The sequence below is a fragment of the Petaurus breviceps genome, unplaced genomic scaffold, assembly GCF_028583685.1.
Source record: "Petaurus breviceps papuanus isolate PSGF00001 unplaced genomic scaffold, PetGlider_PUasm1.0 90925, whole genome shotgun sequence".
Taxonomy (NCBI): Eukaryota; Metazoa; Chordata; class Mammalia; order Diprotodontia; family Petauridae; genus Petaurus; species Petaurus breviceps.
The window spans coordinates 12,928,737-12,934,717 of record NW_027187380.1 but is presented as its reverse complement, the minus strand read 5'-3'; the positions used below and the strand labels follow the sequence as shown (position 1 = coordinate 12,934,717).

General features: G+C 40.6%; 1 pseudogene; it reads right to left on the bottom strand.

The window, feature by feature from the left end:
* Positions 1 to 2,611: 2,611 nt before the first annotated feature.
* On the bottom strand, positions 2,612 to 4,318 carry LOC138152528 (BTB/POZ domain-containing adapter for CUL3-mediated RhoA degradation protein 1 pseudogene; annotated as a pseudogene).
* Positions 4,319 to 5,981: the final 1,663 nt, after the last annotated feature.

Below are 5,981 nucleotides of genomic sequence, written 5' to 3'. Positions count from 1 at the left end.
GAAGTATGCAATGTTGTACCTGCCTATGCCAAGCTGAAATTGGCAGCTTAGAGAAAAATATGGTGAACCTGAAAAAGGAAAATCCTGGATCTCCAGATCAAGTTGCATTTCTATTTCTTTTTTTGAGCATTGATTCAAAGTCTGCAATTCCTGAGAATAAGCATTTCAAGCTACAGAGATTATTTTTTGAGTAATTCTGAATTTGAGAGTTTTACTTATTTACACATTATATACACATGCTACTATACTAATAATTATATACATTATAAAACTAACAAAAATATAAAGATTAAATATTTGATCCTTCAGTAAACGTAGGGAGTCATTAAAATTTATTGGATAGAGTAATGACATGGTTTGGATGTGCCTTTTAAGCCTATTATTTTCATAGGCTTATATAGAATTGATTGGAATGTGGAAAGACAAGATAGGAGAACCAATTAGGAGACTATATATTGCAACAGTCCAGGTGATGGATGATAAAAGCCTGAATGGCTATGTGAGTGGTGAGGAGACAGAGGCAAGAGATGTTGTAAAAGTAGAAACATCAAGATTTTTTTTTTTTATTAAGCAATCAGGGTTAAGTAACTTGCTCAAGGTTACACGGCCAGTTATTTCTGGGTGTGGTGCTGAGTATCTGAGCCCGGGATTCAATCTCCAGGTCGTCCCAACACTGGAGCCGGTGCTCTTACTCGCTGAGCCACCTGGCCACCCCGAAACATCAAGATTTTGACAGTTGATTGGATATTTGCGGTGAGAGAGATTTGAGTAGCTGCTCAAACAGGCTATAAATCTGGGTGAGTAGAAGGATGGTGATGTCCTTGATAGGAAGTTTGAAAAAGGAATGAATTTCAAAGATTCCAAGAACTCACTAGTCAACAAAAACAGTTGGGAAAACTGGAATGCAGTCTGGCGGCCAGTAAGTCAAGCATTTGTTAAGCACCTCTTGTGTGCCAGGAACTGTGCTAAGCCCTGAGGATACAAAAAGAGGAAAAAGATAGTCCCTAGGAGCTCACAATATAATGGGGGAAACAACAAATATGTACAAACAATACATAGAGGATAAAAAGAATATAATAACCAGTGGAAGGCACCAGAATTAAAAGGATTGGGAAGAGTTCCTATAGAAGGTGGCATAAACTAGGCATAACTAACATCTTATACCATACACCAAGATAAGCTGCAAAAGGAGACATGACTTAGATATACAGGGTGATAAATTAGATGAGTTAGGAAGGAATTACCTGTCAGATATACGAATAGGAGAAGAGTTCAAGACCAAACAAGGGATAGAAAGGATCACAGAGGGTAAAATGAACAATTTTGAGTCAATAAAATTGAAAAGTCTTTGCATAAGTAAAACTAATACAGCTAAAATTAGAAGAGAAATAAAATAAAATTAGAAGAGAAGCTGGAAAATGGAGAAATTTTTTTTTTTTGCTTTTTGGAGGGGGTAGGGTAGGGCAACTGGGGTTGTGACTTGCCCAAAATCGCATAGCTAGTCTTTGTCTTAAGTGTCTGAGGCCAGATTTGAACTCCAGGGCTGGTACTCTATTCACTGCACTACCTAGCTGCCCCAAGAAAAATCTTTGTAGTAAGTTTCTATGAAAAAGTTCTCATTCTGAGTCAGATGTATAAGAATAAGAGCCATTCTCCAATTGATAAATGGTCAAAGGATATAAATAGGTAGTTTTCAGAGAAAGAAAATTATCAATAGCCACATGAAAAAAATGCTCTAATCACTAATTACAGAAATGCAAATTAAAACAACTCTGAGGTAGTATCTCACACCTATCGGATTGGCAAAGTCGACAAAAAAAGGAAACTGACAAATGCTGCAGAGTCTGTAGGACAACAGGTACCTTAATACACTGTTGGTGGAGTTATGAAATGGCCCAGCCATTCTGGAAAGCAATTTAGAACTATGCCAAATACTTTTTTCACTTACTTTATTCTTTTTTAAAATAATTTTTAATAAAAAAAATTAATTTGTTTATTTACTTTTAGTTTACATCATTCAGTTCCATGATTCCTTGAGTTTCAAATTTTCTCCCTCTCCCTGTTCCCCCCCTCCCCAGGCATGCAGTCAAACATAGAATCTACAAATACCTTCACATTAAACATTAGTCAGGTTGTAAAGAAGGATTATAACCAATGAAATGAACAATGAGAAAGGAAACAAAACAAAACAAGAAAAAGAAAGAGAGCAAGTAGTTTGCTTCAACCTGCATTCAGACTCTGCAGCTCTTTCTCTGGATGTGGATATCTCTTTCCATCCTGAGTCTTTTGGAGTCGTCTTATAACCTTACATTGCTGAGAGGAGCCCAGTCTATCAAGGTTAGTTGTCACACATACGTTGTATCTGTAACTGTGTACAAATTTCTCCTGGTTTTGCTCTTCTCACTCAACATCAGTTTATATAAGTCTCTCCAGGTTATTATGAAGTCCGTCTGCTCCTCATTTCTTATAGCACAACAGTATTCCATTACATTCATATACCACAACTTGTTCAGCCATTCCCCAATTGATGGGTATCCCCTTGATCTCCAATTCTTTGCCACCACAAAAAGAGCTGCTATAAATATTTTTGTACATACGGGTCTTCCTCCCATTTCTTTTTTTTTATTTCAATAATTTAATAGAAAATTAAAATAAATAATAAGAAACAAGTAGGTGGGGAGGCCAGGCTGGGAAAGCCACAGACCATTTCAGTACCAATTTAAGAAGGGACAAGGGCCAGGAAGAGGATTGTAGGTGAAATGGCTGTAAAATGTACAAAGGTAAAAGGAATATGCTTGGAATGTAGCAGATGGTTAAGGTCATGAGAAAAACTTTGGCACATAATACATACTAAGAGGGAGTGAAAACATGGGCAGAACCAAAATTCTGAAACATGAACCTATGATGGATGCAAAGATAGGGGAATGTTAAGAACTGGAGGTAGGGAGAAGGCAGAGTGAGCGATAGAACATCTCATCCAAGTGGTTTGGAGGAGGTGAAAATAACAAATGTGACATTTTGGGAAGCAATTGTAGTATGTGCCTTGGAATGTTGTTGATAGTTTTGGAGAAATAAGGAGGATAAAAGGGGCTAAATGTACCGTACTATAAATGTGAAATACTGAGTAGAGAGAGGAAACCCACGACTTGACCAGCAAAGCCGGGGGCAGAAGTCATGGGAAGAGAGAAAATGGAAGCATTAAGGTGGTGATAACAATAAGAGGGAAGAACAAGTTCAAGGGCAAGGTGGATAAAAGGTCAGTCCTTGAAGACAGCCTGCTGGCCATGGGGTCGCTCATCATGAGTAATGTGTCGTCTGACATGGATCCTCCGGACTCGATGCTCTCGTCCATCTTCATCTTCTCCTCGCCCAGCCCCCCCTCCTCCAGCAGCACCCCCAGTGGCCTCTAAGAGAGCAGGATCAGGCCCCCGGGGTGTCTCACAGATCAGAATGTTCAATGTTTCTTCAAAGATCCTTGCTTCTGGGAATTCTACCTTGGTTTGCTTCTTCTCAGTGGCATAGACAATGGAGGTACAGCAGACTTCGGCAATCTTTCGGCCCTGTCCATAAAAAGACCAGCAACAGATCTCATCACCCAGTACATCTTTGAGAAAGAGCAGCCGCCCATGGAAGCGCAATGCCAGCTTGTCGAACAGTTCGATGTTTTTTAGTAGGTTGTCGTCCGACGTGCTGGTGTAGGAATATTTGTTGTTACTTCGATTGTGCAGCAGCTTCACCACTGGCTTAGAGGTGCTAGCCAGAAGCTGCTGCTCTTCCCGTGGAGATGTCACCATGGGAATAAGGCAGAGTGGGGAAAGGCTCTCACTCTTTTGCTGTAGAGCCAACTGGCAATCCTCAGCTAGCCCCTGCACCAAGTAGTATCGTGCCTCACCCAACAGCTCCCCCAGCTCCCGAGGGCCCTCTGGAAGAGGCACTGACCCATCCCGAAGGTAGTTCAGGATTGTCCCAAAATGACGACCACTCCTGTCAATCAGCACCCAACCTTCGGAGTCTGTGAGCACCTCCGTGCGGCCACTGAACATAGCTTTGAGCATGGTGTCCTGCTTGGTCAGGGTCTGCAGCGTGGTGTAGTGCAGCGAGCCCCCCACGTTCAGCTTCACGTACTTGCTACTCGGGCTCAGCGGCTTGAGGTCGTAGGCGGCGCCCCCGCCTGCGGCCCCGGGTGTGGGAGGTGTGGGCGGCAGCGACGGGCCCCGGGGGGGCTCAGGACCCCCAGAGGAGGGGGCGGCCGGGGATCCCGCGCCCGTGGCCTCGGCCGACATTCTGGCCACTCCCGCCGGAGGCGGCGGCAGCAGAAGCAAAATCACTACCCCCCCGCCCCCCCCTCCCCCCGCAGGCCACCCCCTCCCCCGACCCCAGACCTAACCGCAACCTCTGACCCTCCCTTCCATTTCTATGATCTCTTTGGGATACAACCCTAGAAATGGTATTGCTGGGAATGCACTTATTTATAGCCCTTTGGGCATAGTTCCAGATTACTCTCCAGAATGGTTGAATTAGTTCACAACTCCACCAACAATGCATTACTGTTCCAATTTTTCCATATCCTCTCCAGTATTTATCATTTTCCTGTTTTGTCATCTTAGCCAATCTGACTGATGAGATGTGATACCTCAGAGTTGTTTTGATTTGCATTTCTCCAATCAGTAGTGATTTAGAGCATTTTTCATATGCTTTTAGATATCTTTAATTTCATCCTCTGAAAACTGCCTGTTCATGTCCTTTGACCATTTATCAATTGGGGAATGACTTGTATTCTTATAGATCTGATTCAATTCTTTGTATATTTTAGAAATGAGGCCTTTATCAGAGACACTGGTTGTAAAAATTCTTTCCCAATTTTCCACTTCCCTCTTAATCTTGGTTACATTGACTTTATTTGTACAGAAACTTTTCAATTTAGTGTAATCAAAATTATCCATTTTGCATTTTATAATGCTCTCTACCTCCTCTTTAATCATGAAATCTTCCTTTCTCCATAAATCTGACAGGTAAACTATTCCTTGCTCTCCCTGATTGCTTATGGTATCAGCCTTTATACCTAGACCCATTTAGATTTGATTTTGGTATACAGTGTTAGATATTAGTTTATGCCCAGTTTCTGCCATACAATATTCCAGTTTTCCCAGCAGTTTTTGTCAAATAGTGAGTTCTTATCCCAAAAACTGGGGTCTTTGGGTTTATCAAAGAGTAGATTACTATAGTCATTGACTGCTGAGTCTCACATACCTAATCTATTCCATTGATCCACTACTCTGTTTCTCAGCCAGTACCAAGTAGTTTTGATGGCTGCTGCTTTATGATACAGATTAAAATCTGGTATGGCTAGGCCATACTTTATTATTTTTCATGGGTTTTTTCCCTTTTGTTCTGTTTCTTCTTTCACAACTGTGACTAATATAGAAATGTTTTACATGATAGCACATGTATAACCTATATCAAATTGCCTACCATTTTAGGAAAAGGGGAGGGGAAGGAGGGAGAAAAATTTGGAACTCAAAATCTTGTGCCAATGAATGCTAAAAATTGTTTTGATGTGTAACTGGGGAAAAATACTATCTAAATAAAAAAAAAAACTATGTCCCAAAACTAATTAAACTGTACATACCCTTTGATTCATAGATACTGCTACTAGATCTATCTATATCCCTAAGAAATCAAAGAAAGAGGAAAAGGAACTATATGTACAAAATATTTTTAGCAGCTCTTTTTTAGTAATAGCAAAAAACTGGAAATTTGGAGATGGCTAAACAAATTATGGTATATTAATGAAATGGAATATTATTGGGTTGTAAGAAATGATGAAAGGGATGGTTTGAGAGAAACTTGCGAAGACCCTTATGAACTAACACAGTGATGTGAAGAGAACCAGGAGAATGATATGTACAATAACAAAATTTGTAAAAAGAAACAACTTTGAAGATCAACTATGATTTCAAAGGATTCATGACAAAACATGC